This window comes from Macaca nemestrina, chromosome 10 (genome assembly GCF_043159975.1).
Source record: "Macaca nemestrina isolate mMacNem1 chromosome 10, mMacNem.hap1, whole genome shotgun sequence".
Classification (NCBI taxonomy): Eukaryota; Metazoa; Chordata; class Mammalia; order Primates; family Cercopithecidae; genus Macaca; species Macaca nemestrina.
The window spans coordinates 84,267,334-84,289,071 of NC_092134.1; the positions used below are offsets into that span (position 1 = coordinate 84,267,334).

A 21,738-nucleotide genomic window follows, 5' to 3' on the forward strand; every position below is an offset into this window, starting at 1 on the left:
TGTTTGCTTATTAGCCATTTGTATATCTTCTTTGGAGAAATGCCTTTTCAAGTTCTCTGTCCATTTTTAAATTGGATTATTAATATTAAAACACTTTTTTTTTTTTTTTTTTTTGAGACAGAGTTTTGCTATTGTCGCCCAGGCTGGAGTACAATGGCACAATCTCAGCTCACTGCAACCTCTGCCTCCCGGGTTCAAGTGATTCTCCTGCCTCAGCCTACTGAGTAGCTGGGATTACAGGTGCCCACCACCACGCCCAGCTAATTTTTGTATTTTTAGTAGAGATGGGGTTTCACCATGTTGGCAAGGCTGGTCTCAAACTCCTGACCTCAGGTGATCCACCCGCCTTGATCTCCCAAAGAAATGGGATTATAGAGGTGAGCTACCATATCCGGCCAAAACACTTTATTTTTATATATTTTTTTGAGACAGAGTCTCATTCTGTTGCTTAGGCTAGAGTGCAGTGGTGCTATTTCAGTTGACTGCAGACTTCCCAGGCTCAGGTGATCCTCCCATTTCATCCTCCCAAGTAGCTGGGACTACAGGATCATGCCACCACTCCCAGCTAATTTGTTGTTATTGTTGTTATTGTTGTTTCTTGTAGAGACAGGGCGTCACCATGTTTCCCAGGCTGTTCTCGAACTCCTGGGCTCAAGCAATTTGCCTGTCTTAGCCTCCCAAAGTGCTAGGATTACAGGTGTGAGGCACCATGACCGGCCAATGTTAAAACATTTTTATCCCACCATTTAATCCATGAAGATATAAGAATACTGAAATTGGTCAGACATGGTGGCTCACGCCTATAATCCCAGCATTTTGGGAGGCTGAGGTGGGTGAATGACCTGAGGTCAGGAGTTCGAGACCAGCCTGGACAATATGGTGAAACTCCATTTCTACTAAAAATACAGAAAAAATTAGTCAGGCATGGTGGTGGGTGCCTGTAATCCCAACTACTCGGGAGACTGAGACAGAAGAATAGCTTGAACCTGGGAGGCAGAAGTTGCAGTGAGCCGAGATCACACTACTGCACTCCAGCCTAGGCAACAAGAGTGAAACTCTGTCTCAAAAAAGAAAAAAGAAATACAAAAATTAGCTGGGCGTAGTGGTGCGTGCCTGTAATCCCAGTTACTCTGGAGGCTGAAGCAGGAGAATCACTGGAACCTGGGAGGCAGAGGTTGCAGTGAGCCGAGGTTGTACCACTGCAATCCAGCCTGGGCAACAAAGCAAGGTTCCATCTCAAGAAAAGAAAAAAAAAAGGCCGGGCGCGGTGGCTCAAGCCTGTAATCCCAGCACTTTGGGAGGCCGAGACGGGCGGATCACGAGGTCAGGAGATCGAGACCATCCTGGCTAACACGGTGAAACCCCGTCTCTACTAAAAAATACAAAAAACTAGCCGGGCGAGGTGGCGGGCGCCTGTAGTCCCAGCTACTCGGGAGGCTGAGGCAGGAGAATGGCGTAAACCCGGGAGGCGGAGCTTGCAGTGAGCCGAGATAGCGCCACTGCACTCCAGCCTGGGTGACAGAGCCAGACTCCGTCTCAAAAAAAAAAAAAAGAAAAAAAAAAAAAAAAAGAACAGTGGAATAATTAAAATGTAAAAAAATTAACTGCAAAAATTATTTTATCCTAAGACCATTGTAAGTTTTATTTCTCATGTGTACATTATTTCCTTCATATTCAAAAATACAACAACAAATAATGCTGGCTATGGTGCCCATCCTATCCTTTATTATACCTTTAATTGGAATGTAGTTTTTGCCCTTGAGATCCATGTTTTATAAATTTTTTCTGGGCCAGACGTGGGATTACAGGTGTGAGCCTATAATCCCATCACTTTGGGAGGTTGAAGTGGGAGGATCGCTTGAGCCTGGGAGGTTGAGGCTGCAGTGAGCCATGATTGCACTACTGCACTCCAGCCTGGGCAACAGAGCAAGACCCTGTCTCTAAACAAATATATAAATAAATATTTTTTCTCAATATATGGAAAGTATCTCAATACGAGAATATTTACATTATTTCTATATTATTAAAATTTTTAATCAGAACAGATGTTGAATTTCATTGAATGTCTTTTCAGCAATATTTGGAGATTAACATATGACTTTTCCCCTCAACATATTATAATGAGTTATTTTAAAAGATTTCCTAATATTGAATGCTCATTGCATGTCTAATATAAAAAACTTGGGGTTGGGCATGGTGGCTCACGCCTGTAATCCCAGCACTTTGGGAGGTTGAAGTGGGTGGAACGCTTGAGGCTAGAAGTTCAAGACCAGCCTGGGCAACATAGGAAGACCCCAACTCTATTAAAAAAAAAAATTAGGCCAGGTGTGGTGGCTCACGCCTGTAATCCCAACACTTTGGGAGGCTGAGGAGGCAAGAGATTGAGACCATCCTGGACAACATGGTGAGACCCCGTCTCTACTAAAAATACAAAAATTAGCTGAGCGAGGTGGTGTGCGCCTGTCGTCCCAGCTATTCAGGAAGCCGAGGCAGGAGAATCGCTTGAATTCAGGAGGTAGAAGTTGCAGTGAACCAAGATCGTGACACTGCACTCCAGCCTGGCGACAGAGCAAGGCTCCATCTCAAAAAAAAAAAAAAAAAAAAAAATAGGGCAGGTGCTGTGGCTCACGTCTGGAGGCCGAGGCAGGTGGATCACCTGAGGTCAGGAGTTCGAGAACAGCCTGGCCAACATGGTGAAGCCCCCATCTCTACTAAAGATACAAAAATTAGCCAAGCATGGTGGCACACACCTGTAATTCCAGTTACTCAGGAGGCTGAGACAGGAGAATCGCTTGAACCTGGGAGGTGGAGGTTGCAGTGAGCTGAGATCACACCATTGCACTCCAGCCTGGGTGACAGAGCAAGACTCCATCTCAAAAAAAAAAAAAAAAATTAGCTGGGTGTGGTGGTGTGCACCTGTAGTCCCAGCTACTTGGGAGGCTGAGGCACTAGAATTGCTTGAACCCGGGTGGCCAAGGTTGCAGTGAGCCCAGATCGCGTCATTGCACACCAGCCTGAGTGACAGAGCAAGACTCTGTCTCAAAAACAAAAAAACAAAAAAACAAAAAAACTTGATAATAGTGATTATCCTTCCAATGTGCTGCCAGATTCTTTTTAAACTTTTTAAAATTATTGACTAATTGGTTGATTGATTTTGAGACTATCATAAAACAGCACCAGGTTATATTTGATGATACAGTTTCACTCTGAACAGCAGTGTATAGGGCTAAGTTTTATACTAGTTTTTTTTTTTTTTTTTTTTTTGAGACAGAGTCTCGCTCTGTCACCCGGGCTGGAGTGCAGTGGCCGGATCTCAGCTCACTGCAAGCTCCGCCTCCCGGGTTCACACCATTCTCCTGCCTCAGCCTCCCGAGTAGCTGGGACTACAGGCGCCCGCCACCTCGCCCGGCTAGCTTTTTGTATTTTTTAGTAGAGACGGGGTTTCACCGTGTTAGCCAGGATGGTCTCGATCTCCTGACCTTGTGATCCGCCCGTCTCAGCCTCCCAAAGTGCTGGGATTACAGGCTTGAGCCATTATACTAGTATTCAATACAGACTGTGGAAGGTACCAGAGTATATCCCATAAAAAAAAGTTATTCCACCAGAAGCCTATATAGTGCACTCCAGGCAAGTAGGCCTTTGATTATCCAACTTAATTCAGAAATAGAATTTCGAGTATCTAAAGCAGCAGTTCATTCTTAATTACTAGAGGTGATGAGAGCAGATATCCTTTACCATTAAGTATGATGTTAGCTGTCAGTTTTCACAGACACTCTATCAGATGGAGGAAGTTCTCTAGTTTCCTGGTTTGCTGAGAGGTTGGTTGGTTTGTTTTTGGTAAATGGATGTTAGATTTTGTCAAATTATTTTTCTGTGTGCATCTATTAAAATGATTATATGGGTTTTCTCCTTTTTTCTCTTGAATATGAAACCAACCTTGCATTCCTGGGATAAACCACAATTGCTTTATAGTTTAAAACAGGGGTTCTTAACTCAGGGCTCAGAAAAGCACAGGTACTTCATAGATAGCTCTCATGGTTTGGGAACTATCCTAAAGCTGTATGCAAAATTCTGTGTGTATATGTTCACGATAAGTTTTCTCCAAAGATAGCTCCTAACCATTCCTTTCATCCCTGTAGGTATAGGCTTATTCTCCCATAGAGAGATGGAATCTGTTCCCCTTTCCTTAAACCCTAGCTGGCTTGTGATGACTTTGACAAATAGAATGTGCAAAAGTGAAGCTGTGCTAGACCCAGGTCAAGCACTTAAGAAACCTGGCAGTTGTGGTGTTGTTATTGTTTTTTATATATATACACAGAGAGATAGCATCTCACTATGTTAATCAGGCTGGTTTCAAACTCCTGGCCTCAAGTGATCCTCTGCCTTGGCCTCCCAAACTGCTGAGATTACAGGAGTGAGCATCAAGCCCAGCCTGTTTAAAAGAAAGCCACCATTTAAGAAACTTGAGCTAGGGGCCGGGCGCGGTGGCTCAAGCCTGTAATCCCAGCACTTTGGGAGGCCGAGACGGGCGGATCACGACGTCAGGAGATCGAGACCATCCTGGCTAACACGGTGAAACCCCGTCTCTACTAAAAAATACAAAAAACTAGCCGGGCGAGGTGGCGGGCGCCTTTAGTCCCAGCTACTCGGGAGGCTGAGGCAGGAGAATGGCGTAAACCCGGGAGGTGGGGCTTGCGGTGAGCTGAGATCTGGCCACTGTACTCCAGCCTGGGCGACACAGCGAGACTCCGTCTCAAAAAAAAAAAAAAAAAAAAAAAAAGAAACTTGAGCTAGAGTAACAATGGATGAGAGACTATGTGAAGAGAAAGAGAGAGGACGTGTGAAAAAGAACCACCCCACCCCATCCAACAGCCAGCACAAAGGCCTCACATATGTGAGTGAAATCATCTTGGACACTCCAGACCCAGCTGGACTCCCAGCTCAGCACACCTGCATGAGTGAACCAGATGACATACCACATGGAATCATGAGAAATAATAAATGACGGTTTTAATTCAATCAGTTTTGGGTGGTTGGTTGTACAGCAATAGAAAACTGAAACAGGGCTTATATGCACATCTAGAGAGAGAATATTGTATACCGTTTTCTTTTTTTTTCTTTTTTTTTTAGACGGAGTCTTGCTTTGCGCCCAGGCTGGAGTGCAGTGGCTCTACCTTGGCTCACTGCAAGCTCCGCCTCCCAGGTTCACGCCATTCTCCAGTAACTGGGACTACAGACACCCGCCACCACGCCCCACTATTTTTTTGTATTTTTTAACAGAGATGGGGTTTCACCGTGTTAGCCAGGATGGTCTTGATCTCCTGACCTCATGATCCCCCCACCTTGGCCTCCCAAAGTGCTGGGAATGCAGGCCTGAGCCACTGCGCCCGGCCTACTGTATACTGTTTTCATGAGATTATCCAAAACAATTATAACCACTAACCTAAATAAATGAAATAATAAAAATTATTTAGGAAATCCCTCATAAATGTATTTGTTTCAGTTTTTTTTTACATTTATTTTAATTTTTTTAGAGACAAGGTCTTCTTGCTCTCTTGCCCAGGCTGGGCTGCAGTGGCAAAATCATCGCTCAATGTAACTTCAAATTTGGGACTTAAGCAATGCTCCTACTTCAGCCCACTGAGTAGCTAGGACTACAGGTGCACACACCCACACCTGGCTAATTAAAAAAAAAAAAAAAACTTTGTAGAGATAGGGTCTAGCTATATTGCTCAGGCTGGTCTCAAATTCTTGGACTCAAGTGGTCCTCCTGCCTTGGCCTCCCAAAGTGCAGGGATTATAGATGTGAGCCACTGTGCCTGGCTTCAGTGTGTTTTGTATAATTATCAGTACTATATTTAAGATTATATGTAAATTAGCCCGGCACAGTGGCTCACGCCTGTAATCCCAGCACTTTGGCAGGCCAAGTGTGGATCATGGGTGGATCATGAGGTCAGGAGTTCAACACCAGCCTGGTCAAGATAGTGAAACCCTGTTTTTACTGAAAATACAAAAATTAGCTGGGTGTGGTGACACATGCCTGTAGTCCCAGCTACATGGGAGCTTGAGGCAGGAAAATCTCTTGAACTGGGGAGATGGAGGCTGCAGTGAGCCAAGATTGCACCACTGCACTCTAGCCTGGGCAACACAGCGAGACTCTGCCTCCAAAAAAAAAAAAAAAAAAGAATTATATGTAAACAGGGTGTAGCTTTGAATTTGGCAATTAAGTGAAAGATTATATGCTTTATAGAAATATAATGGAAATGGATGCCTAAGATAAAAAATCAGATAATTTATTGGACCATCTTTCCACTGCTCTGAAGAAAGTCGGTAGATTTGAGAAGTAGGCCAAAAGTTTTCACTTAAATATATACATATGAACATCTGAAAATATACATACAAAAATTATATAAAGAAAAGTGAACAAAAGTAGATCCAAAGTTCTATATTTGGTCAAGATATAGTTTCGTACGCGAACCAAGTGGATGGACTCACTCACCATAAATGGTGCAGCCATTGTGGAAGTGACTGTGATTTGCAGCTGAGTTAGAACATAGCTGGTAGAGTGGATCAAAATTGACTGAGGCGGCCAGGCATGGTCGCTCATGCCTGTAGTCCCAGCACTTTGGGAGGCAAAGGCAGGCGGATCACCTGAGGTCGGGAGTTTGAGACCCGCCTGACTACCATGGAGAAACCCTGCCTCTACTAAAAATACAAAATTAGCCAGGCGTGGTGGCACATGCCTGTAATCCTGCTACTCAGGAGGCTGAGGAAGGAGAATCACTTGAACCTGGGAGGCAGAGGTTGCTGTGAGCCGAGATCATGCCATTACACTCCAGCCTGGGCAATAAGAGCAAAACTCTGTCTCAAAAAAAAAAAAAAAAAAAAAAAATTGACTGAGACTGGGTGCAGTGGCTCATGCCTGTAATCCCAGCACTTTGGGAGGCCTTGTCTCAAAAAAAAATTTTTTTTTAATTGTTTTTTGTTTTTTTAAGACAGCCTCTGCCGCCAGGCTGGAGTGCAGTGGTGCGATCTTGGCTCACATCAACCTCCGCCTGCTGGGTTCAAGTGATTCTCCTGGCTCAGCCTCCCAAATAGCTGGGACTACAGGCGCATGCCAGCATGCCCAGCTAATTTTTGTATCTTTAGTAGAGATGGTGTTTCACCATGTTGGCCAGGATGGTTTCGATCTCTTGACCTCGTGATCCACCCACCTTAGTCTCCCAAAGTGCTGGGATTACAGGCGTTAAGTCACCGAGCCTGGCCTTTAATTTTATTTTAGTAGAAATGGGGTTTCACCATGTTGGCCAAGCTAGTCTCAAACTCCTGGCCTCAAGTGATTCACCTGCCTTGGCCTCCCAAAGTGCTGGTATGACAGCTGTGAGCCAATGTGCCCAGTCAAAACAATTTTTTTTTAAATTAGCTGGGTGTGGTGGCACAGCCCTGCAGTCCTAGCTACTCAGATGGCCAAGGCAGGAGGATCCCTTGAGCTCAGGAGTGCAAGGCTGCAGTGAGCCATGATCATATCACTGCACTCCAGCCTAGACGACAGAGCAAGACCCTGTCTCAAAAAAAACACAAAAAACAAAACCAAAAAAAACCTGAGACATAGGGCAGGCTTCCATCTGGTGAATGGAGTAAGGAGGTAGGAAACAGCAGTAAAGGAAAATGATACTTGCCATGGATAGTAGCACAAGCCCATAATATCACCATTTTGGGAGACTGAGGCAGGAGTATCGCTTGAGGCCAGGAGTTTGAGACCAGCCTGCACAACATATCAAGACTCAGTCTCTCTAACAAAAAAAAAAAAAAAAAAAATTTTTTTTTTTTTTTTTTTTTTTTTTTTTGAGACGGAGTCTCGCTCTGTCGCCCAGGCTGGAGTGCAGTGGCCGGATCTCAGCTCACTGCAAGCTCCGCCTCCTGGGTTTACGCCATTCTCCTGCCTCAGCCTCCCGAGTAGCTGGGACTACAGGTGCCCGCCACCTCGCCCGGCTAGTTTTTTGTATTTTTTTTTTTAGTAGAGACGGGGTTTCACCGTGTTAGCCAGGATGGTCTCGATCTCCTGACCTCGTGATCCGCCCGTCTCAGCCTCCCAAAGTGCTGGGATTACAGGCTTGAGCCACCGCGCCAGGCCAAGATTCAACTTTTAAAGAAATCTCCAGGAAGAGAATTTCAAGCACCATCTGAGCAAAGATGCAATGTCACTTCTGATATTACATTACAAAAAGACTGTGACTTTCATCTAGAAACTAGTTTCTAGATTAGGCTGTGACATTATATATGTATATATGCTTAGAGAGATGTCTAATAGGATCTTTATCAAATATTAAGAGTATTGGCCAGGCATGGTGGCACACTCCTTAGTCCCAGCTACTTGGGAGCCTGAGGTGGAAGAATCGCTTGAATCCGGGAGGTGCAGGTTGCAATGAGCTGAGATCACACCACTGCACTCCAGCCTGGGTGACAGAAACTCCATCTCAAAAAAAATAAAAATAAAAAAGTTAAAAAAAAGTTTTAAAAAAGTATACAATTCAATGGCTTTTAGTATATTCAGAGGAGTGTGATCACCACAATTTTAGAACATTTTCATCACCCCCTAAAAAACTCTGTAACCTAGGCAACCACTATCTCTAGGCAACCACTAATCTAGTTTCTGTCTCTATGTATTTCCCTATTCCAGACATTTCATGTAGAAGGAAGCATACAATACGCAGGCATTCATAACTGGCTTCTTTCTTCTTTTCCTAATCCATTCAAGTACATCTATTTTGGAAATATTTCCATTTCAATGATCTAAATTGTTATGAAGAACACCACCAGGGCATGAAATTTTAGAATATAGCAATCTCTTTGTATTCTTAGTTGATACACATGCCATATAATATACACACCATAAAATTCACCCTTTAGTGTATAAAGTTTTTAGTATATTCATCAGCTTGTGCAATATCTGTCCTTTTAAAATTTTATATTTGTCTTTTCACTATCTAATTCCAGAATTTAATTTCATCATTCATCAAAAGCTCAAACTCTGCACTCATTAGCAGTCACTCCCCATTATCTCCTTGCACTAGCTCATGGCAAACATAGTAATCCTCTTTCTGTCCCTATGAATTTGCTTATTCCATACATTTTATACAAATAGAATCATGTAATATAGGGCTTCTTTATCTTAACACAGTTTTATTTTTTATTTTTATTTATTTATTTTTGAGACAGAATCTCGCTTTGTCACCCAGGGTGAAGTGCAATTGCACGATCTCAACTCACTGCAACCTCTGCCACTCAGCTTCAAGCAATTCTCCAACCTCAGCCTCCCAAGTAGCTGGAATTTACAGGCACGCGCCACTATGCCCGGCTAATTTTTGTATTTTTCGTAGAGATGGAGTTTCACCACATTGGCCAGGCTGGTCTAGAACTACTGACCTCAGGTGATCCGCCTGCCTCGGCCTCCCAAAGTGCTAGGATCATAGGGGCCACTGTGTCAGGCCGAGCACAATGTTTTCAAGGTTCATCTATGTTGTAGAATGTATCAGTACTTCATTTCTTTTTTGGGGGGGCGGGGGCGGGGCAGGATGGAGTCTTGCTCTGTCACTCAGGCTGGAGGGCAGTGGCGGGATCTTGGCTCACTGCAACCTCCGCCTTCCGGGTTCAAGCGATTCTTCTGCCTCAGCCTCCTGAGTAGCTGGACTACAGGGCATGCACAACCATGGCAATCTAATTTCTGAATTTTTAATAGAGACAGGCTTTCACCATATTGGCCAGGCTGGTCTCAAACTCCTGACCTTGTGATCCGCCCGCCTCTGCCTCCCAAAGTGTTGGGATTACAGGTGTGAGCCACCGCGCCTGGCCAATACTTCTTTTTATTGCCAAATAATATTCCATTATATACATATACATTTTATTAATTGATGGACTGTTTATATTTTTTAGCTATTATGAATAATATTGCTGTTAATTTTTGTGTACACGTTTTTGTGCAGTCATATGTTTTCATTTATCTTGAGTATATACCTAGAAGTGGAATTGCTGGGTCTTACTATAGCTGTTTAATATTTCATGGAACTGCCAAGCTATTTTTCCAAGTGGTTATATCATTTACATTCCTACTAGTAGTGTAAGAAGGTCCAATTTTTCCACATCCTCACTAAGACTTGTTATTTTCTGTCGTCTTTTATTATAGCCATCCTAGTGGGTGTGAAGTGGTATCTCACTGGGGTTTTGATTTGCATTTTCTGATGGCTAAAGACCTGAGTATCTACTCGTGCTTATTGGTCATTTGTGTATCTTCTTTGGAGAAGTCTATATTTAGATCCTTTGCCCATTTTAAATTTTTATTTTATGTTTTAAATAGAGATGGGATCTTGGCCGGGCATGGTGCCTCATGTCTGTAATCCCAGAATTTTGAGAGCCCGAGGCGGGCAGATCACTTGAGGTCAGTTTGAGACCAGCCTAGCCAATATGGTGAAACTTCAGTATCTACTAAAATACAAAAATCGGCCGGGTGCGGTGGCTCAAGCCTGTAATCCCAGCACTTTGGGAGGCCGAGATGGGCAGATCACGAGGTCAGAAGATCGAGACCATCCTGGCTAACACGGTGAAACCCCGTCTCTACTAAAAAATACAAAAAACTAGCCAGGCAAGGTGGCGGGCGCCTGTAGTCCCAGCTACTCGGGAGGCTGAGGCAGGAGAATGGCATAAACCCAGGAGGCGGAGCTTGCAGTGAGCTGAGCTCCCGCCACTGCACTCCAGCCTGGGCAACAGAGCAAGACTCCGTCTCAAAAAAATAATAAAAAATAAATAAATAAATAAATAAAAATAAAAGACATAAATTAGCTGGGTGTGGCCGTATGCACCAGTAATCCCAGCTACTCGGGAGGCTGAGGCACGAGAATTACTTGAGCCCAGGATGGGGAAGTTGCAGGTTGCAGTGAGCTGAGATTGCACCACTGCACTCCAGCCTGGGTGACAGAGTGAGACTCTGTCTCCAAAACAAGCAAATAAAAAGAGATGGGGTCTCACTGTGTTGCCCTGGATGGCCTCAAACTCCTGGGCTCAAGTGATCTTCCTGCCTCAGCCTCCCAAGTGCTAGGATTAGAGACGTGAACCACTGCACCCAGCCTAAAATTTCATTATTTGTCTTTTTATTATTGAGATGTAAGAGTTCTTTATAAGTTTTAGATACAAGTATCTTATATATGTATAGAGAAAAATTCTCTTCAAACTGTTTTTCTACTCTCAAACCACAACAATCATCAAACAGAAGATGACTTCTGTGACCAAATGTGTGGAGGATTTCCCCACACCAAGTAGCAGATACTAGCTGGGTGTCCTCAGTTCCTATACTATCACTCAAGAGATAGTGTCAGATTCCACAGGTTGAGGGTTCAGTCCCCAAGACCGCCCTACCCCCCAACTCCAACCCCACACACACCAGTCACAAGTTCAGCCTCCAGAACTTCTGACTCACTGGCTTCAAGTTGAGGCTCCCACGACCCCTTCTTTGGGTTCGATTAGTTTGTTGGAGCAGTTCACAACACTGAGGGAGACACATTTACCAGTTTATTATAAAATATATTGCAAAGGATACCAATGAAGAGGGTAGGTAGGATAAGATATGGGCGAAGGGGTATGGAGCTTCCATGCCCTCCCTGGGCCCACCACCCTCCGGTAGCCTCCATGTGTTCAGCTGTCTGGAAGCTCACTGAGCCCTGTCGTCTTGGGTTTTTACAGAAGCTTAAAGATACCAGCATTGCTTCTCCCAGGTTATAGGGTGGGACCCTCTCATGGAAGGGTATTAAGACCCACAATCAGGCCGGGCGCGGTGGCTCAAGCCTGTAATCCCAGCACTTTGGGAGGCCGAGACGGGCGGATCACGAGGTCAGGAGATCGAGACCATCCTGGCTAACACGGTGAAACCCCGTCTCTACCAAAAAAAAAAAAAATACAAAAAACTAGCTGGGCGAGGTGGCGGGCACCTGTAGTCCCAGCTACTCGGGAGGCTGAGGCAGGAGAATGGCGTAAACCCAGGAGGCGGAGCTTGCAATGAGCTGAGATCTGGCCACTGCGCTCCAGCCTGGGCGACAGAGCAAGACTCCGTCTCAAAAAAAAAAAAAAAAAAAAAAGACCCACAATCAGAAAGATGGGGAAAGATTTGGCTGGACCTGGTGGCTCACACCTGTAACCCCAGCACTTTGGGAGACTGAGGTGGGCAGATCACCTGAGGCCAGGAGTTCGAGACCAGCCTGGCCAACACAGTGAAACCCCCATCTCTAATAAAAACATACACACAAAATTAGCCAGGGGTGGTGGCACGCACCTGTAATCCCAGCTACTCAGGAGGCTGAGGCAGGATAATTGCTTGAATCCAGGAGCCAGAGGTTGCAGTGAGCCGAGATCACAACATTGCCCTCCAGTCTGGATGACAGAGTGAGACTCTATCTTAAAAAAAGAAAGAAAGAAAGAAAAAATGTCAGGGAAGATGAGCATGAACGGAGGGCAGAAGCAGAAGTTCAGAGGCCTCCCCTGAGGCCCAACATACCCAACATTCTAACAAAAGACTGTAACAATGGATATGGAAGTTATGAGCCAAGAACCATGGATGAAAACCAATATATAACACTACAGATACATGATTTGCAAATATTTTCTTCCATTTTGTGGGCTGTCTTTTTACTTTCTTGATAGTGTGTCCTTTGAAGCAAAGAAGTTTTTAATTGTGATGAAGTCAAATATATCTGTTTTTTCTTTTGTTACGTATGCTTTTGGTGTCATATCTAAGAAGCCTTTGCCTAACTCAACGTCATTAAGATTTACTTCTAGGCCAGGCGTGGTGGCTCATGCCTGTAATCCCAGCACTTTGGGAGGCCAAGGCGGGCAGGTCACTTGAGGTCAGGAGTTCAAAACCAGCCTGGGCAATATGGTGAAACCCTGTCTCTACTAAAAATACAAAAATTAGCTGGGCATGGTGGTGCGTGCCTGTAGTCCCAGCTACTTGGGAGGCTGAGGCTGGAGAATCACTTGAACCCAGGAGGTGTAGGTTGCAGTGAGCCGAGATTGCGCCACTGCACTCCAGCTTGGGCAACAGAGTGAGACTTCGTCTCAAAAAAAAAAAAAACACACACACAAAAATAAGCCAGGCATGGTGGCATGCACCTGTAATCTCAGTTACTCAGAAGGCTGAGGCAGGAGAATCACTTGAACCCAGGAGGCAGAGGCTGCAGTGAGTTGGAGATTGCGCCATTGCACTCCAACCTGGGCAACAAGAGCAAAATTCCAGTCTCGAAAAAAAAAAAGGATCACTTTTAAAAAGAGACAGCAAGAATAGAACAGGGAGAGCAGTAAGAAGTAGATTATTTTAGTGTCTGAGAGAAAGATGCCAGACACTCAGGTTATGTTTTGTTAAGTAGAGCTGACAGGTTTTGCTCATGCGTTAGATGATAAATATCAGAGCGGGAGAGTGACAGAGAGAAGTCAAGGATAACTCAGAGGTCTTTGGGCTAAGCAACCAGGTGAATAAAGGTTACATTTACTCAGATGGAGAATCCTGGGAGAAGAAAGGACCAGTTTGTATGTGTGTGTGGAGTGGTGTGGAGTTCAAGAGTTCTGTTTTGGACATGATAAATTTAGGATGCCTATTAGGCATCCAATCGGAGATGTAGAGTAGGCATCTGGATACGTGTTTCAGACAATAGGCCTGGGTAGAAGATATAAATTTGGGAGTTACCAGTATACGGATATTTAAAGTCATGAGACTAGATGAGTGTACATATTTTATTTTCTTTTTTTCTTTTTTTTTTTTTTGAGATGGAGTTTCACTCTGTCGCCCAGGCTGGAGTGCAGTAGCGCTATCTCGGCTCACTGCAAGTTCCACCTCCCAAGTTCATGCTATTCTCTTGCCTCAGCCTCCCGAGTAGTTGGGACTACAGGTGCCCACCACCACATCTGACTATTTTTTTTTTTTTGTATTTTTAGTAGAGACGGGGTTTCACTGTGTTAGCCAGGATGGTCTCTATCTCCTGACCTCGTGATCCACCCGCCTCGGCCTCCCATAGTGCTGGGATTACAGGTATGAGGCACTGCGCCAGGCCGAGTGTACATATTTTCTTATGGAATTGGATTATGTGACCATTTCTCTTTTTTTTTTTTCTTTAGATGGAGTCTCACTCTGTGGCCCAAGCTGCAGTGCAGTAGCTCAACCTTGGCTCACTGCAACCTCTGCCTCCCGGGTTAAAGCAATTCTCGGCCTGGCGTGGTGGCTCACGTCTGTAATCCCAGCACTTTGGGAGGCCAAGGCGGGTGGATGACGAGGTCAGGAGATCGAGACCATCCTGGCTAACATGGTGAAACCCTGTCTCTATTAAAAATGCAAAAAATTAGCTGGGCACGGTGGCAGGCGCCTGTAGTCCCAGCTACCCGGGAGGCTGAGGCAGGAGAATGGCGTGAACCCGGGAGGCAGATCTTGCAGTGAGCCGAGATCACGCCACTGCACTCCAGCCTGGGCGACTGAGCAAGACTCCGTCTCAAAAAAAAAAAAGCAATTCTCCTGCCTCAGCCTCCCAAGTAGCTGGCACCTGTAAGTGCCTGCCACCATGCCTGGCTAATTTTTGTACTTTTAGTAGAGACAGGGTTTCACCATGTTAGCCAGGCTGGTCTCAAACTCCTGACCACAAATGATCCACCCACCTTGGCCTCCCAAAGTGCTGGGATTACAGGCATAGGCCACCACGCCCGGCCTATGTGACCATTTCTCTGTATCAGTGTTCTTTACATTTTTGCTTATCACCTAAAAAAAAAAAAAAAAATTAAACTATGTAAATCCAGTCATTTTTAAGTTGATATCTAAAACTCTTCAAGTTAAGTTTAAATAGGGTAAAAGCTGAGGCAGGAGGATCACTTGAGGCCAGGAGTTGAAGACCAGCTGAGACCATATTTCTACAAAACGTAAGAAAAAAAGTAGCTTTGCCTGTCTTCCCAGCTACTCAGGAGGCTGAGGTGGGAGGACCTCTTTAGCCCAGGATATATATGTGTATATATAAATACACATATATAGTATATGTGTGGAGATATATACATATGTAGTGTTAAATAATGTAATTTTAAGCATATTGTGGCCATGCCTGGTGGCTCCCACCTGTAATCCCAGCACTTTGTGAGGCCAAGGTGGTAGGATTACTTGAGCCCAGGAGTTTGAGACCAGCCTGGGCAACATAGCAAGACCCCATATCTACAAAAAAATTTAAAATTAGCTGGGCATGGTGGCATGCATCTGTAGTCCCAGCTACTCAGGAGGCTGAGGCAGGACAATCACTTGAACCCAGGGGACAGAGGTTGCAGGGAGCTGAGATCATGCCATTGCACTCCAGCCTGGGTGAAAAAGCGAGACTCTGTTTCGAAAAAAAAAAAAAAATTAGCTGGGCACGGTGGTGCATGCCTATAATCTCAGCTACTCGGGAGGCTGAGGCAGCAGAATTGCTTAAACCCAGGAGGTGGAGGTTGCAGTGAGCTGAGATCGCACCACTGCACTTCAGCCTGGGCAACAAGAGCGAAAATCCGTCTAAAAAAAAAAAGTTTGACTTACCATGTTTTTTCTTTTGTTGCTTGTGCTTGTGGTGTCATATCTAAAAAAGCATTGCCTAATCAAAAATAATAAAAATTTATCTCTGCTTTCTTCTGAGTTTTATAGTTTTAGCTCATATATTTAGGTCTTTGATCCATTTTAATTTTTGTGTATGGTGTGAGGTAGGAGTCTCTATTAGTTTCTTAGAGCTGCTTTTAAACCACAAATTGAGTGGCTTAAAACAAAAGAAATGTACTGCCTCATAGTTCTGTAGGCTAGAAGTCTGAAATCAAGGCTTTGGCAAGTTTGGTTCCTTCTGGAGGTTCTGAGGGAGAATCCGTCCCATGCCTCTCTTCTAGCTTCTGCTGGTGCTGACAATCCTTGGCATTCCTTACTTACCTTGTAAACACCACTACAATTTCTGCCTGTGTTGTTACCAGGCATTCTCGCTATGTGTCTATGTCTTCACACGGCCTTCTTATAAGGACGGTCGTTAGATTTAGGGCCCACTCTAATCCAGTATTTCCCCATCTTAACTAACTACATTTGCAAATATTCTATGTCTAAAGAGGGCCATATTCTGAGGTTGTAAGTGGACACTCAATGTTGGATAGGGGGACACTATTCACACAGCAGAGTCCAACTACATTCCTTTGCATGTGAATATCCAGTTGTCCCAGCACCATTTGTTGAAAAGACTGTCCTTTGGAGCACCTTGTTATAGCCTAGCGAGGGTGGAAGTCTAGGCTCCCTACTCAAGTCTTGGTGATATAGGTAGGGGTGGGGTCACAGTTCTTTCTGTAGCACTTGGCTGGAGTACAGGAGTTGCTATATAAAGTTTGCTGTCTTGCTAGATTGTACCTTTCCTGGTTCTTTGGCTAGTGAGCAGGTTTTCGTTTTTTGTCTCACCCTTTGGCATTTTTGGATTGTCAGCTTCTTCAGTTCCAAGGCTTCCAGACGTAAGGTAGAAAGAAAACCTAGGAAACTCATCACCGTGTTGTTCCTTGGATCCCCAAGATCCTTAGCTTGTCTGCTGCCTTCTCTCCATCTTTCAGTCTTCTTCTTTTTTCTTTTAGAGACAGAGTCTCACTCTGTTGCCCAGGCTGGAGTGCAGTGGTGCGATCTTGGCTCATTGCAACCTCCACCTCCTGGGTTTAAGCAATTCTTCTGCCTCAGCCTCCTGAGTAGCTGGAATTACAGGCACACGCCACCACGTATGGCTAATTTTTGTATTTTTAGTAGAGATGGGGTTTCACCATATTGGCCAGGCTGGTCTTTTAACTACTTACCTCAAGAGATCCACCTGCCTCAGTCTTTCAAAGTGCTGGGATTGGCCGGGCGTGGTGGCTCAAGCCTGTAATCCCAGCACTTTGGGAGGCCGAGACGGGCAGATCACGAGATCAGGAGATCGAGACCATCCTGGCTAACATGGTGAAACCCCGTCTCTACTAAAAAAAATACAAAAAACTAGCCGGGCGTGGTGGCGGACGCCTGTAGTCCTAGCTACTCCGGAGGCTGAGGCAGGAGAATGGCGTGAACCCGGGAGGTGGAGCTTGCAGTGAGCTGAGATCCGGCCATTGCACTCCAGCCTGGGTGACAGAGCAAGACTCCATCTCAGAAAAAAAAAAAAAAAAAAAAAAGTGCTGGGATTACAGGTGTGAACCATCATGCCCGGCTTTTCTTTCAGTCTTCTTATGTTTGTTTTATATACAATGTCCAGGGTTTTTAGTTGTATTTAGTGGCAGGAATTTGGGAAGTATGTCTACTCCACCTTCCCAGTGCACTGAATTTATAAGGCAATTTAAGTAGAATTAGTATCTTTGTAATCTGATACTTCCAAATACTACATGTGATATATCTCTCAATATATTAATCATAATATCTCTCAATAAAGACACTATTTTCTTGCAGATGTCTTGTTCTTTTGTTGTTGTTATTGTTGTTGGTGTTAGTGTGAAAGAAAATAGAATCTTGGGACCCCAAACTCACTATGCCAAAGGGAAGTTAAGCTTGAGAGCTGAATTACTGCATTCCTTTTGTTGCCAGATAGCTGTAATTTCACAATCCTGTGTCATAGCCTCATTTCTTCTACTCCCTTTTCATATGTAAAATGTCAATTTACTGAGGCTAATCAGAGCCTCACAAGAATATAACCATTTGCTTCACTACCTACCCTGCCTACCTTTTTCCCCCTCCTGCTTGCTCTTTCTCCTTTAAATAATGAAGTTCCCTGCCAGGTATGGTGGCTCACACCTGTAATTCCAGCACTTTGGGAGGCCAAGGTGGGCAGATCACCTGAGGTCAGGAGTTTGAGACTAGCCTGGCCAACATGGTGAAACCCTGTCTAAAATGGGTTTTGGGAACTCTTAAATTCTAATCGTTTATATGTAAATTTTGCAGACAATTTTTGCATACATGTCATGATGTTACCAGTGGAGGGTGTCCAGGTCCTTGGCATCTTGAACAAAGAATTGGACAAAATGTACAAAGTAAGGAAAGAATGAAGCAACAAAAGCAGAGATTTGTTGAAAATGAAAGTACACTCCACAGGGTGGGAGCAGGCCGAACACGGGCTCAAGAGGTCAGTTACAGAATTTTCTGGGGTTTAGGGTGTGGTGGCTCACACCTGTAATCCCAGCACTTTGGGAGGTCAAGGCGGGCGGATCACCTGAGGTCGGGAATTCAAGGCCAAACTCACCAACACAGAGAAACCCTGTCTCTACTGAAAAATACAAAAATTAGCCAGGCATGGCCTGTGGCAGGCACCTGTAACCCCAGTTACTCAGGAGGCTGAGGCAGGAGAATCTCTTGAACCCAGGAGGCGGAGGGTGCAGTGAGATGACATGGCGCCATTGCACTCCAGCCTAGGAGTCAGAGCGAGACTGTCTCAAAAACCAACAACAACAAAAAATAAATAAATAAAAAAGAATTTTCTGGGGTTTAAGTAACTCTCTAGAGGTTCCCATTGGTTACTTGGTATACACCCTATGTAAATGAAGAGGATATTTTTTGTCATAGCTGAAGTGTTTTCATTTGATTCAGTTCTACGAAGTCCTTAGGTTCCCTGCCTCTAGGCCCTATTCTCCTGCCTCAGTGAGTGGTGCAAGGTTAGAGATAAGCAGGTCCTTGCATGTTTGTGTGTTTCCACAGTGTCAGGTTTTTATTTATGCTATTGCGATCACAAAAGCCAGGAGCTACATGGAGTTCCCAAGGAGGCAATCTCCTCAGTACTGTTACAGTAGGTAGCTAGTCAGGCATGAGCAGGGCAGGAGAGGGCTCCCTGCACCCACCAGGAATGTCAGGTGACCAATGGTCAGGCAGTTGTCACACTACCTATCTAAAATAATTGGTCACAGCCAGTACCAGGGAGAGGCAGTTTCCCAACAGATAAACACCTGAAATTGGTAATCAGCAGCTTCCATAAGATCTAAGGAACTGGGCGAGTGGCCTCAAGCATGCACATTAAGAGGCAAAATGGAGGCGTATGACCTTCCAGAGCATTCCACCAGAAAAGGGAAGAAAACCACAGGTAAGTATGTTTACAACTCCAGTAAACACACTGCGCATGCTCACCTCCCAGGCGCTAGTAGGCCACCGTGCATGTGGGCAGCTCACCCTAAGGGAAGAAAAAAGGGAAAGGGGCATGAAACACTAGAAGTAGGCCAGCATATAAAATCTTAGGTCTGGACCGGGCGCAGTGGCTCATGCCTGTAATGCCAGCACTTTGGGAGGCCGAGGAGGGTGGATTATTTGAGGTCAGGAGTTCAATACCAGCCTGGCCAATATGGTAAAGCCCTATCTCTATTAAAAATACAAAAATTAGGGCCGGGCGCAGTGGCTCACGCCTGTAATCCCAGCACTTTGGGAGGCAGAGGCGAGCGGACCACGAGGTCAGGAGATGGAGACCAACCTGGCTAACACCATCGCTTTAGTAGAGAAACCCCGTCTCTACTAAAAATACAAAAAATTAGCTGGGCATGGTGGCAGGTGCCTGTAGTCCCAGCTACTCAGGAGACTGAGGCAGAAGAATGGTGTGAACCCGGGAGGTGGAGCTTGCAGTGAGCCAACATCGTGCCACTGCACTCCAGCCTGGGCGACAGAGTGAGACTCTGTCTCAAAAAAAAAAACCAAAAAAAAAAAAACAAAAATTAGGTCTAATTCCAGCACTTTGGGAGGCCGAGGCGGGCAGATCACGAGGTCAGGAGATCGAGACCATCCTGGCTAACACGTTGGTCTCAAACTCCGGACCTCGGCCTGGGCAACAGAGCGAGACTCCATCTCAAAATAAATAAATAAATTAAATTAAATTAAATAAAAATAGAAAGATTAGCCAGGTGGTAGTGGTGTGTGCCCTGTAATCCCAGCTACTCGTGACACTGAGGCAGGAGAATCGCTTGAGCCTGGGAGGCAGAGGTTGCAGTGAGCTGAGATCGCTCCACTGCAGTCCAGTCTAGATGACAGAGTGAGACCCTGTCTCAATAAATAAATAAATAAATAAATAAATAAATAAATAAATAAATAAAAAATCCTAGGTCCAAGGTGAAATGGGGCACTTCTCCTTCAAGTTGCCCACTTGGGTCTCTTCCAAGTGTTCTTTCCTTCCTTTCGTTCCTGGTGTAAAGCTTTTTAATAAACTTTTACTCCTGCTTTAAAACTTGCCTCGGTTTCTTCTTCTGCCTTATGCCCCTCAGTAGAATTCTTTCTTCTGAGGAGGTAAGAATTGAGGTTGCTTCAGGCCTGTATGGATTCGCTGCTGATGATCTGGATACCTGCCACGGCTAACAGTACTTCCTGTTCACTCAGTAGTCAGAGCTGTGTGCACACAAACCAGTCAATATTGTAAACCATATATAATAGTAAAATTAATCAATATATAAATGTTACAAGTTAAACATTCCACGATAAAGTAACATTTAACATCAAGAGGAGAAAGAGATAGGAGAAAGGGTTAAATAACCAGTCCAGGGGGAGCAAAGAAGAAAAGGAGTTCTGTTTTGGGCCAGTTGGTCTGTCAGTCTTTCGAGGAAGAGTCTTTGATGTGGCAGAGCCTTCAGAGGCAGATGCCAAGTTCTTATCACCAGTGACTGACCGCGAGACAATGTCAGTTAAGATGACCATTTCAAGCTGCTGAAGGTCTCATCTTTTTTTTTTTTTTTTGAGACGGAGTTTTGCTCGTTGCCCATGTTGGAGTGCAATGACGCGATCTCGGCTCACTGCAACCTCTGCCTCCCGGGTTCAAGCGATTCTCCTGCCTCAGTCTCCCAAGTTGCTGGGATTACTGGGTGCCCGCCGCCATGCCCGACTAATTTTTTGGATTTTGAGTAGAGACCAGGTTTTGTCATGTTGGCCAGGTTGGTCTCGAACTCCTAACCTCAGGTGATCCACCGGTCTCAGCCTCCCAAAGTGTTGGGATTACAGGCGTAAGCCACCCATGCCCGGCTATTTTATTTTATTTTATTTTATTTTATTTTGACTGAATCTCACTCTGTTGCCAGGCTGGAGTGCAGAGGCGCAATCTCGGCTCACTGTAACCTCTGTCTCCTTGGTTCAACCGATTCTCCTGCCTCAGCTTCCCGAGTAGCTGAGATTACAGGCACTTGCCACCATGTCCGGCTAATTTTTTGTATTTTTAGTAGAGACAGGGTTTCACCATGTTGGCCAGTCTGGTCTCAAACTCCTGACCTCAGGTGATCCGCCCGCCTTGGCCTCCCAAAGTGCTGGGATTACAGGCGTGAGCCATCGGGTCCGGTTGGCCTCATCTTTTATAGTCACAGAATCCTCTAGTGAGAACTGATAGTGGAAGAGCATGCTTGTGTCCTTAACTGGCTGGACGCATCTTTTAAAAAACTTTGTTTATTAAGCAAAGCATCTCATCCTTGTTGACAAAATGCCCTATGAAATATAAAATGGGCCAGACGCAGTGGCTCAAGCCTGTAATCCCAGCACTTTGGGAGGCCGAGATGGGCGGATCACGAGGTCAGGAGATTGAGACCATCCTGGCTAACATGGTGAAACCCCGTCTCTACTAAAAAATACAAAAAACTAGCCGGGTGAGGTGGCGGGCGCCTGTAGTCCCAGCTACTCGGGAGGCTGAGGCAGGAGAACGGCATAAACCCGGCAGGCGGAGCTCGCAGTGAGCTGAGATCCGGCCAATGCATTCCAGCCCGGGTGACAGAGCG

General features: G+C 45.0%; 1 long non-coding RNA gene across 2 annotated transcripts in view; it reads right to left on the reverse strand.

Annotated features, from left to right (window-relative positions):
• Positions 1-10,853: 10,853 nt before the first annotated feature.
• Positions 10,854-21,738, reverse strand: part of LOC139356769 (uncharacterized) — a 34,775-nt gene continuing 23,890 nt past the window's right edge. For both annotated transcript variants that reach the window (XR_011609173.1, XR_011609172.1), the window contains exon 3: positions 10,854-20,371. This is a non-coding gene — a long non-coding RNA (uncharacterized lncRNA). The remainder of the gene's footprint in view (positions 20,372-21,738) is intronic.